Genomic DNA, 18,931 nt, shown 5'->3' on the forward strand with positions numbered 1-18,931 from the left:
CCCCAGCATCCGGGCCATCTTTTGCTCCAATGGAGCCTCGGCTGCGGGAGGGGAACAGAGAGACAAAGAGGAAGGAGAGGGGAAGGGGTGGAGAAGCAGATGGGCACCTCTCCTGTGTGCCCTGGCCAGGAATCAAACTTGGGACTTCCGCATGCCAGGCCGACGCTCTACCACTCAGCCAACCGGCCAGGGTGAGGGTATTTTTCTGAAGTTGGAAACGGGGAGGCAGTCGACAGATTCCCGCATGTGCCCAACCGGGATCCACCCGGCATGCCCACCAGGGGGCGATGCTCTGCCCATCTGGGGCGTTGCTCTGTTGCAACCAGAGCCATTCTAGCACCTGAGGCAGAGGCCATGGAGCCATCCTTCGTGCCCAGGCCAACTTTGCTCCAATGGAGCCTCGGCTGCGAGAGGGGAAGAGAGAGACAGAGAAGAAGGAGAGGGGGAGGGGTGGAGAAGCAGATGGGCACTTTTCCTGTGTGTCCTGGCCGGGAATTGAACCCAGGACTCCTGCATGCCAGGCCGACGCTCTACCACTGAGACAACTGGCCAGGGCTTTTTTGTCTTTTTTTTTTTAATAATTTATAATTTAAGTCCACAATCTATTTTAAGTTATTTTTAGATTTATATATATCTATATATATATATATATATAGCTATATGTGTGATGTGTGTGTGTATGAAATTAGCTTGAGAGTCCTTTTTTCCTTCCTTCTTTCCTTTTTCTTCCTTCCTTCCTTCCTTCCTTCCTTCCTTCCTTCCTTCCTTCCTTCCTTCCTTCCTTCCTTCCTTCTTTCTTTCTTTCTTTCTTTCTTTCTTTCTTTCCAATTGATAAACACTATTTGTTGAAAAGGCTATCTTTTCCCACATAAGTTGTTTTTTATAACTAGTGAAAATCATTTGGACACATTTGTGTAAACCTATCTGAGTTTTTTATTGTATTTTATTACTCTATGTGTCTATCTTTCTCTGCCAATACCACACAGTCTTGATTACTGTAACTATTGAATGACTTAAATTTGGGTAGAATATTTCCTCTTAGTTATCAAATATTTTTTTTAACTTTTCTTGTTTGGAAGTCATTTTAAAGCACATGGATATTATTCCAAGAACAGAAAAATAGTGAAGTGATTTATTTTACACTTTAAGTCACTTTTTGAGGTATTGTATGGCAACTGAACTCAATAGGGAAGATATCAGTTAAGAATCAGATGTAAGTATGATAGCACAGGTGGATAAAGATGGTAACAGTTATGATGGAGGAAGCAGAGTAAATGTGTTATTCATGTTGGAAATAAAACAGACAATATTTATAGATGGAATGGATACTTTGGGGAGGTAACAGAGGAAAAGGAAAGGTCAATGATGGCTGGAAGATCTCTTCTTTTAGTAACTATGTAGACGTTGGTGATACTTATTGAGATGATGGAGATTGGAGCAAAATTTTTTTCTTATTTGTTGAGAGATATACCAGAGTTTCCTTTTAGCTTGTTAATTCTGAAATAGCTATCAGTCATGCATTAGACATGTCCAGTAAACCCATGTTTATGCAAGTCTGATTTCAGAAGGCAGAGTTTGAATACAAAGGCCCACACTGAAATCATCACTTTATAGATACATACAACTATGAAAATTAATGAAAAACCCAGGGAGAAAAAAATAAAGAAAAGATGTCTCAGGACTCAGTCTCATAATATTCAGTCTAGCTAAAGATAAAGTCAATATAATAGAATGAAAAGAAACCATTAATAATTTGAAAGGCATAGCAGATATAAAAGACATCAAAAGAAAATAGTACTATGTATTTCAAAAAGGAAATAGGTGTCAACTATACTCATCAGAGCATTTTTTGATAGAGATATAATTACAAGCAATTTAAATGATGATCAACAGGAAAATGGAGAGATTAATTGTGGTATAGTACTACAATGAATCTCTATAAATCATTTAAAATTAGTTGACTCACATAGTTAAATCTCAGAAGCAAAATATAAAGTATAAAAAACAAGTTGTAAAATAAGTTATAGTATATTGTTATTCCCTATCACATTTAAGCTTTTAAATCAACATTATATAATGTTTCTGGATATATACATGTTTGATGAAAGACAAAACAATTATAAATTCTGAATTCAGTATAGCAGCTGCTTTACTGAAGGAGAAAAAAAACATATAAGAGGGAGAATATTTTAACTTATTTGTTATATTTTGTTATTTGAATCATATATAAAAAAATATTTACATTTAATTTATAAACATGCCTGACCTGTGGTGGTGCAGTGGGTAAAGCATCGACCTGGATGCTGAGGTTGCTGGTTTGAGACCCTGCACTGGTTTAGTCAAGGCACATATGGGAGCTGATGCTTCCTGCTCCTCCCCCTTTTCTCTCTATCTCTCATTTTCACTCTCTCTCCTTTCTAAAATGAATAAATAAATAAATGATTAATTTATAGATCTGATGAATACATAGGTTTTGATTATATTATTCTATTTAGGTTCCTTATATTTTAAATATTTTATAATTTAATTAATTAAAATATTGTGTTCTTTAAATAATTAAACAATGTTGTGATAGATATCAATCTAGATAAATCTCTGCAATTAAAATGAAGAATTCATGTACAAATTTAGAAACTTTTTGAAATTATTTATAATTATATTTATCTCTTCAATTCAATATCATTCATGTTTACTTTTATTAAATTTATAGGGGTCACACTGGTTAATAACATTATATGTTTCAATTTCATTTTCAGAGACTTGTCTCTGTAGAATTTTTTCAAAATTTTGATAGGGGTTTCACTAAAAACAACTTAATAATTATCAAAATAACTGCAGTGGAACTAGAGGGTAGCCAGTAATCTGACAAGTTAGCTAAGTAGAGGTAAATTAAGCAACCTTCTCTTGTAATACATGCTGAAGAAATTGACAAGATTTATTGATGGAATGGACATTCTGAGGAGACAGAGAAAAATAAATGTCAGTAATGACAAAGATTTCTCCTTTTAGTAACTAAGTGGGTTTTGTTGGTATTTATTAAGATGGTGGAGAATGAGAGATTTTTTTAAAGAAAACTACTGAGATCCCTCATTTTTAATATTTTAATTGAATTTTTATTTTTTGTATTTAAAATATCTATATATTGTAATAATTGCATCTTTCCTATGCCAATCTTTTCATATATATATATTTTAAAATTTTTATTTCTAGTTTTTACACTGACAATGAATTTAGAAACACTGTTTAGAAATGATGACAATATCAAAGACTTGTGACATGTTCTAGACAGTAATGTGTGGATTAAGATAAATGATTGTTTATATTATGGCAATAACCTTTCTTGAAGCAGAAGTTTTATTCTGAGCATATTTTAATTTTGTTTTTAATTTAGGCATGGTTATTTTAGAAGGGAGAGCTAGCTGCATTTCTGTATGTTTACTTTATACAGCCTAAAGAGGAGAAATACAAAAAAAAAGAAAAATACACTAATAAGGTTGACCAAAATCACACTCTGTGGTAAATATAAATTTGACTACAATATGAAACATATAACTGAAAAGAAATATAAAAATAGTAATGATGGCCCTGGCTGGTTGGCTCTGCAGTAGAGCATCGGCCTGGCGTGCGGGGGACCCGGGTTCGATTCCCAGCCAGGGCACATAGGAGAAGCGCCCATTTGCTTCTCCACCCCCCCCCTCCTTCCTCTCGGTCTCTCTCTTCCCCTCCTGCAGCCAAGGCTCCATTGGAGCAAAGATGGCCCGAGCGCTGGGGATGGCTCCTTGGTCTCTGCCCCAGGTGCTAGAGTGGCTCTGGTCACGGCAGAGCGACCCCCCCCAGGGGCAGAGCATCGCCCCCTGGTGGGCAGAGCATCGCCCCTGGTGGGCGTGCCCGGTGGATCCTGGTCGGGTGCATGCAGGAGTCTGTCTGACTGTCTCTCCCCGTTTCCAGCTTCAGAAAAATACAAAAAAAAAATAGTAATGATAAAAGTAAAAATCAAGACTTTTAAAATTATTTTTAATGTTTATTTTCAATGAAATATATTTGTTGTATATATTACATATTATATATTATATAATATATAATATATAATATATATTTCATAAAGCTGAAAAAATCTAACTTTATCAACTAAAAGGTATTTAATACATAATAACAACCACAAGGAATCAGTATCAAAATTTACAGGGTCAAAAGCCATTTCTTTTCCCCCTCAATCCAGAATAATGATTTTGTGGGTTCTAAAGTCTAAATTTACTGCTGTAGTTTTCGGCACCAACAGCTCTTTTATTATGGAGATTCATAGGGTTTATGTACAAGGCAAACCTCTGTGTTTCTAATGATCTGTAAGCAAACCATGTCCTTTTTTTAAAAAGGTAACTATTAGATTGCTTTAAAAGTATCTTATCTTAGAGAAAGAGTCCTAATATACATGCTCTATAAATTCTTTTACATTTATATTAAATAATTACGCATCATTAAGTATAATATTATTCACAGAGATTAGAACAGTTTAGCATTTGAATATAGGTACAATATCAGAGTACTTTTACTACTGAAATGAGTAATCCATTCAAATGATATGATCTGAGTGTTCAACTTACACATTTCTTTTATCTTTTATAGCTGCCTGTTGTACCTTCAGAAATGTACAACACCAAAATTTAAGTTATATAAATTTTACTGAAATCTAGTTCATTGTCATATATTTATGATAAAATAATGGTGTTCTGCCAAAACTTTTCCTCTGATTGATGATTATTTTTTAATGCCACAAATGTGCCTGAGTCTTCAGTACTATTTATCAGGGTTAGAATTCTGATTCTAGATATTTCTTCTTCAAATATATACATCCCTGGTGGAAAGCAGACCAATTCATCAAGCTATAATGGAAATATTTCATGAGAAATGCTCAATTTCCTTTGTACTAAATTCAAGCTGGCAAAATATAGTAAAAATTAAATCTAAAATCTTCATCTCCTCTTCCCCTAGTATGTATGCCCTAGAGGAAGCTGTTACATTAAGCTGTCTCAATGGCTAGTGTGAGTAGTATGGCCCATTCTAAGAAATTGATGTACTTTTATCTATTAATCCATAATAAATTTGATTATTTCAAATAGTACCTTGTTACCTACCCAACTCTTGATAAACCTATAAAATCCTCTTTCTGAACAACTCTCATGCATGATCAGTCCTTGCATTATGTACAGTTCTTCACAAAGAGGCAAATTACCCCTAGAAGTTTATGTAGTTTTTCTAAGTATCTAAACTTCAACAAGTTGCCTTAAAGAAAATAAAAATTATCTATATATGTATAAATTATTATATAGTAGAGCATTTTCATATCTTCCTTTGGAAGGTGTGGGTGAGTGCAGAGCACATTCCTAGCAGTTGTGGATGATTCAATGCTGTGAGAATACTCCAGCTCCCAGAACCCTCTTTGGCATACCCAGGAAGGGAGCTTGCCCGCTATAAGGAAGTGACTTAGTGCCAACCACACAGCTCCCTGATTTTTTCAGCCATTGGCTTTGAGGTACACGCTGTAACACTCTATAGGCTGAACCCATGCATATAAGCTAGCTTACTTCCTGGATAAAGTGGATCTGCATCACTGAACCTGGTCACCGGAGTTGGGTCTTTGCCTCTCCATCGTCCTCACCCCTGGCAGGACTTGTCCACAACTGGTGCCCAATGTCGGACAGGGACCTAACCAGCATCCAAGGGACAAATGAGTTACCCTTCACAATAGGAAACTTTCTCCCCCACTCTTGAGCCCCGCAGGCTCGAGCCCTGCACACCCTATTGCAGAGTAGGCGAGTTGAAGTTTGTGAAAAGGATCTCTATACTTACTGGGAGATTCTCTCTGGTCTCAATCCATGGTTTGAAGATGCGCCCCTCTGAGACCTGGATAGTTGGGCCTGAGCTCTCTGACACGTTCGTTTGTTCAGCCAAGGTACATGAGGGATGGGCCTTCCCTCTTGGCCTCACTCCTGCCTTATTTGCAATACATGCCTGCTGGACCGGTGCTCCTGCTGGGGACTCTCTGCCAGTCCCTAAGGTCCTACAGGCTACTCCTCTTTCAGAGGAACCCTTACCTCCATAGTCACTCCTCCTGTAAAGGAATAAAAAGGTTGGGCCGGCCCTGGCCGGTTGGCTCAGTGGTAGAGCGTCATCCTGGCGTGCAGAGGTCCCAGGTTCGATTCCCGGCCACGGCACACAGGAGAGGCGCCCATCTGCCTCTCCACCCCTCCCCCTCTCCTTCCTCTCTGTCTCTCTCTTCCCCTCCTGCAGCCAAGGCTCCATTGGAGCAAAGATGGCCCAGGCGCTGGGGATGGCTCCTTGGCCTCTGCCCCAGGCGCTAGAACGGCTCTGGTCACGGCAGAGCGATGCCCCGGAGGGGCAGAGCATCAACCCCTGGTGGGCAGAGCATCGCCCCCTGGTGGGCGTGCTGGGTGGCTCCCGGTCGGGCGCATGCGGGAGTCTGTCTGTCTCTCCCCATTTCCAGATTCAGAAAAATACAAAAAAATAAATAAATAAAAAGGGTTGGGCCACCGAGTTTGATGGACTTGAAACCCAGCGTGCAGAAATAAAACTAGATACATTGGGAACCACACCATCAGCTCTGCCACAAAAAAAGCAGAAGTTGCTACTTCCGCATTTCCTGCTGGGGCTCCATGCCCCACCCCAGCCTCTCAGACACCATTTTCTCCAACAAGTGTTCTTGCTGCAGACCCATGGGCCAGCCTGTAAGCCCCCATGTGTCTTTTTTCTTTCTGTCTGTCTGTCTTGTATCTCTAGCTCTCTCTCTCCCCTGCCCCTCTCTCTGAAATGACGCTGGAAGGACCCAGCCACACCACAGTGGTGAGGATGACACCCTCTTCTAATGAAAGGGAGAGGTTATCCTTGTGTTTTTCAGCCAGTTTGGATCCCAGGAACCCCCCAACCTGCTTCACAGGGTTTCTTGGGCACCCATTAAATGGTGCAGTCTTCACCTGTCCAAAGTCACAGCCCTGGCCTTCTCCACACCAACTACGCCTGAGGGGAGGAGGTCCTCAGTGCTCCAGAAGAAGACCTCTTGGCCAGAGTGCACACCCCATCACCTAGGGGGATGTGGAGGCTTTGGAAGGGCAGACCCAAAGAATTGCCTCTGACAGGCCCCCAGGCCCTGGTGCTCTGTTCTTGCTTATGTGTGCTATAGTAACCGCTGACTCCCAGACGCAGGTGGCAGCAGCCCGGGGCTTGAGCCTGGCTGCGTGAGCTGGTGTTTTCAGTTCATCTTTGGAAGATGAGGAGAATTGGGCCGGAGTTGCAATTTGCAGACTCTGGATGGTAAACGGTGGCAGCTGTGACTGGAGGATGAACAGAAGCCAGGCTTGCATCACCGAGTGGCCGCTGGAATGTCAGGGAGTGCCTCCTAAGCCGCTGGTGGGTTCGCTGACATTTTGGGACATAGGGGTGGATGCTGTCATGCTCTTCAGAGCAGAGATGGAAATGCTGACTGCCATTTCCAGGTGCTCATCTTTGGGACAGCGTAAGACCAGGATGGCAGGGATGAGGGGGGTGGCTGATGCCCCATGTGTGTGGACTGATTTCCAGGACTACAACTGGAGTGAGTACTGGCTCCTTTGCTGGACGGATTTTGGACAATGTGAAATACCCTGGTGGGGTTCGGGTTGGCTTTGCTGAAGGCCCTTTCCCTGCCCTGGGAAGGTTTTCTCATGGCTAGAAAGAAGGCCAAGGACATTTTTTGCTTTTGGCAAATTGCTCAGAGACTGGTGAAATGTACTTTTGTAACTGTTGATATTGTATGATTTGTCATGTTGTTGTAATTTGTGTAATGTGCCTTGCAACCATATGCAGTACGCAGCACATTGGCAAGTCATCCTTTCCGTGTTTGGACACTGGGATCTTTGTGGGAATGGGGCCTGCATAGACCTATGTCCATTTTTTACAATCAAAATGGAACTGTGTTTAATGGCATCTAGAAGGTCTCTGTAACACAATGAGAGGGAAATGACATCCCGACCCCTAGGAGGAATCCCCTGTTTAAGACCCCCCCATTCTATTTCCTAACTAGTCAAACATTACAGAAGCTTGCCTCATTGTTTAATCCAGCTAATCTATTAGCATATAATATAATAGGTATTATAGTTGTTTTAGTTCTACTAGGTTTCCGTTGCATAATGCATAGCATTCAGAAGCTACAACAGCAAGCTGTCATTCATCAAGTCTAATTGGCTTTAATTAAAAGAGAAGGGGGAGTTGTGGGTGGAGCACAGAGCACATTCCTAGCAGCTGTGGCTGATGCAATGCTGTGAGAATACTCCAGCTCCCAGAACCCCCCTGAGCATACCCAGGAAGGGAGCTCGCCCACTATAAGGAAGTGACTTAGTGCCAACCACACAGCTCCCTGATCTTTTCAGCCATTGGCTTTGAGGAATACGCTGTAACACCCTATAGGCTGAACCCACGTATATAAGCTAGCTTACTTCCTGGGGAAAGTGGATCTGCATCACTGAATCTGGTTCCCAGAGTCGGGTCTTTGTGTTTTCATCGTCCTCACCCCCAGCAGGACTTGATAACAGGAAGGCATGATAACATCATGTACATCATTTCTATGTTCCTAGAGCTACACTTAAATTTCTAGACCAGTTGTAAAAATACTCAAAATTAAGCCAATGTAATCCCAGTACTTAGCTGTTACAGTTTTTACTTATCTTTTAACAAAAAAACAAAGTAACTTGTAAAACTTAGCACTCATGACAACAAATATGTGAATACTAAGAAAATCCTACGTGATGGGCTTTTACAGGAGAATAAGCACTAACTTTTAACCTTAGTGTGCTCAGGGTGCAATAAAGGAGAAAGTCAATGCCATCAAACTATTCAATATTACAGTAAAAAATTACATGTTCTATAATAAAGATATATTGAAGCATGTAGAAGCACAGAGAAGAGAATGACTATGTCTACCTGAGAAAAATAGAAAGGTTTTGTAAGATCAGATGATTAAAATGCTCAGAAAAGATCACCTCATAGCAATGCCCAAAGACCATTTGTTGATTAGGCATGGCGATGGGTTAGCACACTGCTTATTTCTATGTCTAGTCCCAGGGAGCTTCATTCTTTCATACTGGCAGAGAACCAAGTTCTGAATGCAGCTGAATATGGGCAATTGTTTCAAGTATGCACCGCCTGCAGACATATTTTGTTTATCTTCTTCAGCATTTTAAAAATAATTTTATTACACTGTATTTATTTACTTATTTATTTATTTATCATTAAGTTGGAGGTGAGGAGGCAAAGAGACAGACTCCCACATGTGCCCCAACTTGGAGCCACTCAGCAAGTCCTCTATGGGGCGATACTCTACCCATCTGGAGCCGTTGATCCTTTGCTTGGCTATTTTTGCAACTGAGGCAAGGCTATGGTGCCATCCTCAGGGCCTGAGGCCAACTGAGGGAAGAATCAGCCATGGCTTTGACAAGAGAGAGAAAAATAGAGAGAAGGGGGAAAGATGGAGAAGCAGATGGTCGGTTCTGTGTACCCTGACCAGGAATTGAAGTTGGAACTTCCACAAGCCAGGCCAACATGCTACTGTTGAGCCTACTGGCCAGGGCCATTTTACTGTCTTTAGACATATCACATTTTCAAGTTTATCATATATACTTTACCACTATTTACTGTCTCACATGCAGCCAGATTCATTCATTGATTTTTACCTTTGTAACCTTAGTGTAGTTCTACTGGCAGAGTTTTGTGTTAGTTCTTAACTAAGATTTTAAATGTAACACTTTTCATAGAGAAAGCATTAACACCTTCAAGAACTATAAGATTTATTGGTAATAATGTAGAAACCCCAGTAGAGAAAACAGGACTTCATAAATTCATAAACAAGTTTTACTCAAAAAGACATTTCAGATGCAACTAAAAAGTACAGAGAGATTTGGTTCTTTGTTTGTTTGTTTTTGGACACAGATTTGGTAAAATATACTAAATGACTAGGACTACAGATAGAAGTTTATTATAGTTTAATATAAACTTTTATATTGAAACTAAGAAATTCTGATGGCTCAATGACTTAATCACATATATTAGGCCACTAACAGTTGTTTTATATTTGGAGGTAAGTAGTCTGACACAAATTCCAATGTGTGGGTTTTCCAACACCACCAAGCAACTCTTAGAAACCAGCTGGGTTATCTACAGTTTAATGCAAATCTGACACTATCTACTAGGAGATAGCATAAGATGCTATCTGTTAAGAGCTCAGTCCTAAAAGATGTCACCCAGTTCAGATGTCAATCTCAAGTCCAGATAGTTACCTGTGCTTCTGATCGACTGGCTATCAATTAGTTATTTATGACACTCTCCTTAAGTTTGGTTAATTTGTTAGAGCAGGACTTAAAGAAACATTTTACTTATTAGATTACAAAATTAGTTATAAAATGATATAAATCAGGAGCAATCAGATGAAAGAGATGCACAGAGCAAGGTATGGGGAAAAGGTGTAGAGTTTTCATGGCCTCTCAGAGTGTGCCTCTCTCCCACATCTATACTTGTTCACTAAGTGGTGAAATTGAGGTGAAAACTTTATTACCTTCACATGATAGATTTAATAATTGGCTGGCCACTGGTAATTAATTCTTTCTCTGGCTCTTACCATTCCCTAGAGCTCATAAGGGTGGGACTGAATGTTTTTATCTTCTGATCACTTGCTTGGTTCTCCTGACAACCAGTACACTCCTCCTAGGTGTCCCAAAGTCACCTCAGTAACATAGCAAAAATGACTTTTTTGGTTGCTCTTATCTCTAAGGAAAGCCCTAAAATTAAGAACTCTGTACCAGAAACAGGTTTCAGACATAATATATATTTCTTCTTATAAAACACAATGCCATATGAAGCATAAACACAGGCTGTGTTTTTGGCCCCACTAAGTCTTACTATGTAGGTACATATCCCATTTGACAGAACTAAATCCAAACTTGGTAACATTAGTTTAAGCTGTTTAAGAAATTTGTATTCTTGAAAGATGGCACCATGTCAAGAATAAATCTCACTAATCAATATTAGCCTTTAGTCATCCACAAAAATATTGTTTTTGAAATTATGATTTTCTCAGTTTCTCTCTCAATAATAAAGAAAAAGGGTATATTTTTACTGTAAATATTGGACATAATAGGTATACCTAATAAACCTTAAGGTCTCACTTTGCATTTAAGATATCTTTTAAACTAGCATATAAAAAAATTCTAGCTTACCTTTATGCATTGGCCAGGTTTTATTGAAAAATGGGAGGATGAATTATAGTACTACCTGGTTTTTTATACAGTTTTAGACTGCCTTTAAGTTGTACCTGCATACTTATAATTTCCTGTTAGTTAAAAAAATAATACTTTTAAAAAATATAGCCAATATAGTAGTCAGCAGTTAATCAACTCACTAGTCTTTTTCAGGGTGATAACAATATAAATGAAACCAGATATGTGTGTCCCTTGATGCTTTTTAATAATACTTTACTGATCATAGATGTTCAAGATTAACTTGCTACAGAAATAATCAATCTATTAATATGAGCTCATGAGCCATAAGGGAAGCTCCATGTATGTATATTTGTGGGGGCTATGTGTTTGATCTCTGGTTTAACAAGATTGTGGCAAAAAAATCTGCTGTATTTTTTCTGAAAGTAAGCAGGGATTTAATTATAACCACATCATATTAGATGAATATTCACTGAGTATACAAGGTTTAGGAATGAGGATAGAAAAAAAACAAACTTCAATTTAGTTTACATTCAATATTATTTTGTATTATGTTCAGGTTTACAGCATAGTGATTAGACAATCATATACTTTACAATGTTTTCCACCTGGCATTTCAGGGGAGAAGAGGGAGGAGTTGGGGGGAGGGGAAAGGCACAAAGAAAACCAAATAGAAGGTGACAGAGACAATTTGACTTTGGGTGATGGGTGTACAACATAATCAAATGTCAAAATGACCTGGAGATGTTTTCTCTGAATCTATGTACTCTAATTAATCAATGTAACCCCTTTAAAATGAATTGTCTAAATAAAAAAAAACTAGAAAAAGTTCTAAATAATGAAGAAAAATTATTTAATAAAATTTAACACATTCATAATGCAATGTATTATAAACTAAGAATATAAATAAAATTAGCTTACATGACAAAGGGTATCCTACTTAAATCATTATAAATGGTTTACAGTACTAGGAAAAATTCTGAAGCCAGATCACTCTGGTTGGAATTCTTTCTCTGTCACTGAAAGGTTATGTATGATTTAATAACATTGGATAGCTTTTCTTTATTACAGAAATATCTGTCCATGAAAGTTGATAAAAGAAATAGGTGTTAATTTGATCCCTTGTTTGTTTCAAATGTAGTCATTTTAATAGATGGGTAATATATATCATTGTTATTTCATTTTGTTTTTTCCTAATGTATAACGGATTTATTTTTCCATAACTTTCTTATTTTTAGCGTATTTTATTATTAATTTTTATTAGTATATTTTCTGTGCTAAGGTGTATTTTTGTATATTTGCCCATTGTTTTAATCTTTGATTCCCTTCACTTATTTCTTCTATCTTCCATCTCCATCCTCTAGTAAGCATCAATCTGTTCTTTGTACCTACAAGCTTGTTTGTTTTTGTTTTTAGATATCATGTATAAGAGAGATCATGCAGTATTTTCCTTTCTTTGTATAACTTATTTCACACTTAGCATAAAACCCATGAGATCCATCCACGTGGTCCCAGTGAAAAGATTTCATTATTTTTGTTGTAAATGGATGAATAGTATTTCAGATAATAAGGTGAATAATTATAGAAAACTTAGGAGCTTCAAATGAGATATAGATTACATCAACATGCAAGAAGCGGGTACTTGTTTTTATTGCAGAACTCAGGAGGTACTAAAGTCTTGACAGTTCATAAGTCATCAGAATATCAAAAATAAAGAAATGTTTATAAAATAGAGCAGGCACTAGAAAGTTAGTTACAATTAATGTAAAGGCAAAAGTAAAAACTAATATAACAAAAAAAGGGTAAAAATCACTGAATAAATATAATGTCAGTAGATTGATTCACTCTTAGCTGGGATCTGCCCATTTCAGAAAGGTTGAGTGGAAATGCTAAAGTCAATCTAAACTGGTAAAGTTAAGGTACATTTTTTAAAATCATTTTTCAAGAGCTCCATAAGTAACGTGTAGTTTTTTATATTTATATGATGCATTGCTTCTAGTTGGAATAAGTCAATTTATATTTATTTTTTTATTATGAGAGTCCATAACAGCAGGAAAAATTCTTACATACACAGAATACACTGTTTCCCTCATTTCTTTTTTTTCTCCATAACAAATTTCATGTAAATGATGTTGTAAGACAAAATCAACCTTATTTTTATCCAACATTTTAATCTTTTTCCATGTAGTGTGACTTCTGTGTTCTTAGATAATTTCCAAATGGGTCAGGTCACAGTTACTGAAATTTCTCTTTACTGAAACCAGTGAAGAAGTTATTGAGGAGGGTACAACCAAGGTCGTTCACACTTTGGTTACAATTAAGCATCTGTCTTTCCCAAGTTTATGTCACTAATAAAAGAGCAACATAAAGTTTAACTTCACTGAACTATCTAAATTTTCTTACTTCCAACCTCCAGTGCCATGGTTTTAACTTAGTCAAGGAATTTTTTTAACAAAGTTTGTCCTTCTTGTCTAGCTCTGGGCAAAGAAAGGCAATGAGTATAAGACATTTTATTATATAGCAGAAGATAAGTATATGACATTAAATTTCTGATTGCCTGGATTAAAAATATGTTCAGGAATATTGTTGTTAAAAAACTATTCCTCCAACTGACTGGAGAAGAAAAATATACATTCATTTTTGTGATCATTTAAATCTCTGTGGTACTAAGTGTGTGAACAATTACTGTATAAGTTAAAGCAGAGCAATATCAAATATTCTTTAGTTTATATGACACTAGTAATGAGCTTCAGCACAGCAGCACTAATTTACTCCTTCTCCTGATCTATAAATTTGGCAATTCTTCACTGATTCAATGAAAATCAATCAACATTTCTAGATATTTTTATTTTTGTGCAGATTAGAAGTTTATATTTGCCCTCACCAGATAGTTCAGTTGACTAAAACATCGTCCTCATATGCCAAAGTTGCCGGTTTGATCTCCGGTCAGGGCACATACAGAACAGATTAATGTTCCTCTTTCTCTTTCTCTCCCTCTTCCTCTTTCACTAAAAATCAATAAATATTAAAAAAAAACAACAGTTTATATTTGTGCTCATGTTAGAGTTACTGCTGAGGTCATTATTATCACCAGAATGTGGTTGACTATACCTTATCCATGAGTATGGATATCATCTTTGATTATCTAAAAGGGGCAGACCTTCCCAAATCTAAATCCCACTACCTTACTGAAAATAAATATCTTGTGGTGTGTGTGCTAGGGTGTCTGTGTATTTGTGTGTGTTTAAATGACTGAACTACACCAGAAAACAATGTTTGTGCACCTATATGTTGCTTCATAATGTCTTTAAAAATAAAATTATATCTTCTAAATAAACTGTACATGCCTAAAAGTAAGAGCTGTTCTCTATTTCTATTTGTCTGTCTGGAACAAAGTCTTATTAAATAAAAATGTTTTTTCTGATCTTTTATACCATAAGAAGAGAGCAAAAAAGTTACTTTTGCTTTTTCTCAATGAATTTCTTTATCTCTATTTCTTTGAAGACTATATAGTTTAAAAATCACTGCTTAGTGTAGCACTTCCATTCCTTTTCTTATGTTTTTATCCAATTTCAGTATATATTAAAAAATTTACAATATCTAATGTTTCAATAAAGTTGAATATTGGTATTCATTCTATTATATATGTCATTTTCATGTAAGTTTAATATAAAGTGACTTTTTCTGTGTTTTTGTAAAAATCTTTATATTAAATATACCTACTTTTCCAGAATTGTCTTCATATAAAATTTTCTTCATATAAAATGGTCTCTCTAAATATGCAAGGTCTGTCATTTCCAAAGTAGGTCTTGCATATTCAGAGAAATCATTTTATTGACACTGGAAGAATGGAGTATTGACAGTTTTGCTTATTTATTATTATTTGTTATATCAAAACCTAGAGACAATTTTCTTTGTGGTAAAAGTCATTTCATACAAATATGTCAATGTGGGCCAATGTCAAACCATAAAATTGTACAGGCAATAATTTTTCTTAAGTTTTAAACAGAAAAATAACTCTACATTTCTGGCACTTTTAGTATATGCTTTATGTCTTGTCTTACAAACTTTGTTTCTCTCTAACTTTTTAAATTTAATTTTAAAACAAAATATTTTTGAAAAAGGGTCCAAAATTTATCTGTCTATAAACCGCACAGTACCTTACATATAGTGGGTGCACAATAATTAAAAGAAATAAATATGAGAAATTTAAGTAAGTGTCTGTGAAATGACCATAATGATTACAGATGTTGTACCATAAGTCTTCATACTATGAGAGATGTTATAGAGAATTTTAAAAAAAATATTAATAATAAATCTAGTTAAGAAAATAAGTTTATATAAAAATGTACATAGCCTGATCAGGCGGTGGCACAGTAGATAGAGTGTCTACGTGGGATGCTGAGGTCCTAGGTTTAAAACCTTAAGGTAGCCTGTTTGAGCTCAGGTTCAGCTGGCTTGAGTGTGGAATCATACACATGACCTTATGGTTACTGGCTTGTGCTCAAAGTCTCTGGTTTGAGCAAGTGGTCACTGGATCTGCTGGAGTCTCCCAGGCAGGACAGATATGAGAAAGCAATTAATGAACAATTAAAGGTGCTGCAACAAGAAGTTGATGCTCTCATCTCTCTCTGTTCCTGTATGTCTCTCTCTTTCTCACTAAATAAAAAAAAATGTACATAATAAAATTAAGAATGTGTCAATTAATACTACTGGAAAAAATGGAGGTACTAGAATCAGATTTACTCTCACTCTTGAAACAACAACAAAACTAGCAAAATATAGAAAACATTTTGCAAGACACTGTATATTAGTCAAAAACAAGAAGAAGTGATCATTCAGTTAGGGAACATAAAGAAAATGAAACTAAGATTACTTCATTACTGCCTTGAGTGATTCTCCTTACCGCAATACAGGAAGGATAATGATAGAAAGATCTCAACAGATTCACTGAGATGCAGACACAATCCATGGAGGCTAAGGTAGTTCCTTCTTTTCAAACCAAGTACTCTAATGGAGAGAATTTCAAAGAAATAGAACTTCAAAGTTCTACAAAAATAAGCCCTGGAACAGTCAGCTGAGTACTGACATCCATGCAAAGAAACTAAAGGTGGGAAAAGAAAAGCCCAAAATAAATAAAAGTAATAGTGCCCCAATAGTCATATGAGTCTAGACAAGAAAACTTCAATATTCATGGGGAATTGAGTACAGTACTTAGTAGTAGTGTCTTGTCTTCATAATGGGAAGTAACCTTACACTGTACAATATACTAGACTGTCTAATAAACCTTAAAAACATGGCCCAAATAGTTCAACCTGTTCACATACTTAATTGTATTCCAGAACAAAGCTCAAGTATACCTGTAAAACTTCACAAATATTTAGCATCCAATAAAGTAAAGTTTTCATTGTATAACTAGCATTCAATCAAAAATTCTAAGATGTGCAAAGAAACAAGAATATATAATCCATGACAAAGAGACAAATTAATCAATTAAAACTGACTCAGGTCTGACATAACTTCTAGAATTATCAGGCAAGGACAATAAAGCAGTTGTTATAAGAGATATAAGGAGCAAGAGAGCAACATAGAAGGTTTCTGAACTCTACTCCTCTCATAAACATACCAAACATACAGCTATCCATGGAGCAATTACCTCAGAAAGAAATCTGGAAACCAGCTGGATGACTCCTACATACTAGGCATATGAGAAAATGTCCACATCTAGATGGGTACAAAATACTGGGACATACTCTATTTATAAACTGCACCCCCACTCCAGGGCAATATAATTGGGAGAGAACTCTCAAATCCCAGATTTTCAGGTAAGTAAAGAATTTGGACTCTACACTTAATGCTCCACCTTTCAAGATTCCCACAGAAGAGATAGGTCCTAAAATGTTTATCTTTGAAGCAAAAGGGGTACACATAATGAGACCCAAAATAGTATAGAAAACAAAGAAACAATTGTTAATGGACAGGTGTTCCTTTCTGCAACTATCCACCTAGGGCTCAGTGCAGAGAGAACAAGCAAAAATGCCCTTATCCAAGCCTTTCCTTAAAACAAGTCCATGTGCATCTTTTGAAAGCTAATGTCTAAAGATCAGGATCATATTTTAGCTTACATCTACAGGCTGATGACAGTCTTTCTCAGAGATGAGGAAAGTTAACACATAGCTCACATACATCCTCTCTCTAGCTCATTTAAATCAAGAAAAAACAGAAAATCTGAACAATCCAATTACAACTAATGAAATTGAGGCAGTAATCCAAAATTTTTCAACAAATTAAAATCTTGAAGTGGGTGGTTTCACAAATTAATATTACCACATACTCAAAGAAGAACTAATCCCTATGCATTTTAAGAAATTCAAGAGGTGGGTAGCCTCCCAAAATCAGTTCACGTGGCCAGCATTATCCTATCCAAAATCACATGAAGGTAACACAATGAAAGAAAATTATTGGCCAATAACCCTGATGAATATGGACACAAAAATACTGAACAAAATATTAGCAAACCAAAATCAGCAATACATTAAAAAGATCATACAACATGATCAAATGAGATTTATTCATGGAAGGCCAAATTGGTACATAAGCCACAAATCAATTAACATGATGCATCACATAAACAAAAGGAAGGATATAGATCATATGATCATATCAATAGACACATAAAAGCTTTTGACAAAATCCTGCACACATCTCAGCAAAGTGGGAATAGAGGCAATATATCAACATAATAAAGGCCACATATGACAAATACACAGCTAATATTATACTCAATGGGGAAAACTAAAAGTGTTTCCCTTAAGATCAGGAACAAGAAAAACATGTCCACTTTCACTAGTGTTGTTCAGCATTGGAAGTATTGAAAGTCCTAGCCACAGCAGTCAGAAAAGAAGAGGAAATAAAGGTGTACAAATTGGAAAGGAAGAAGTAAATGGTCATTATTTACAGATAACATGATACCGTTATAGAGAACCCTAAATATTTTACCAAAAACTACTAGAACTGATAAAAGGATTCAGTAAAGAAACAGCATACAAAATATATTTCAAGAAAATCAGGTGCATTTTTATACATCAATAATAAATTATCAGAAAGAGAAACTAAAAAAAACAACCCCATTTACAGTTGCATTAAAAAAATATCCAGGGATAAATTTAACCAATGAAGTAAAAAACTTGTATTCAGAAAATTATGACACTGATGAAAGAAATTAAAGAAGATACAAATAAGTGGAAGTATGTGCTGTGTTCATGAATAGAAAGAATGTACAATGTTTAAATGTCCAATCTATCCACAGCAATCTGTAAATTCAACACAATTTTTATCAAAATATCAATGGCATGTTTCACAAAAATAGCAAATGCCACAAAACACTATGATTAGCCTCAGCAATCTTGAGACAAAAAAAGGTGAAGAATCATGCTACCTGATACCAAACAATATTAGTCATACTGATGAAGAGAGCATAGTACTGCCATAAAAACAGATATATAGATCAATGGTACAGAATAGAGATCCCAGAAATAAATCCATGACTATATAGTTAATTAATATTTGACAAAGAATTAAAAAACACAATGAGATAAAGTCAGTCTATTTAATAAATGGTGCTGAGAAATCTAGATAAGTAAATGCAAAAAAAATGCAACTAGACCACTTAC

This window comes from Saccopteryx leptura, chromosome X (genome assembly GCF_036850995.1).
Source record: "Saccopteryx leptura isolate mSacLep1 chromosome X, mSacLep1_pri_phased_curated, whole genome shotgun sequence".
Lineage (NCBI taxonomy): Eukaryota > Metazoa > Chordata > Mammalia > Chiroptera > Emballonuridae > Saccopteryx > Saccopteryx leptura.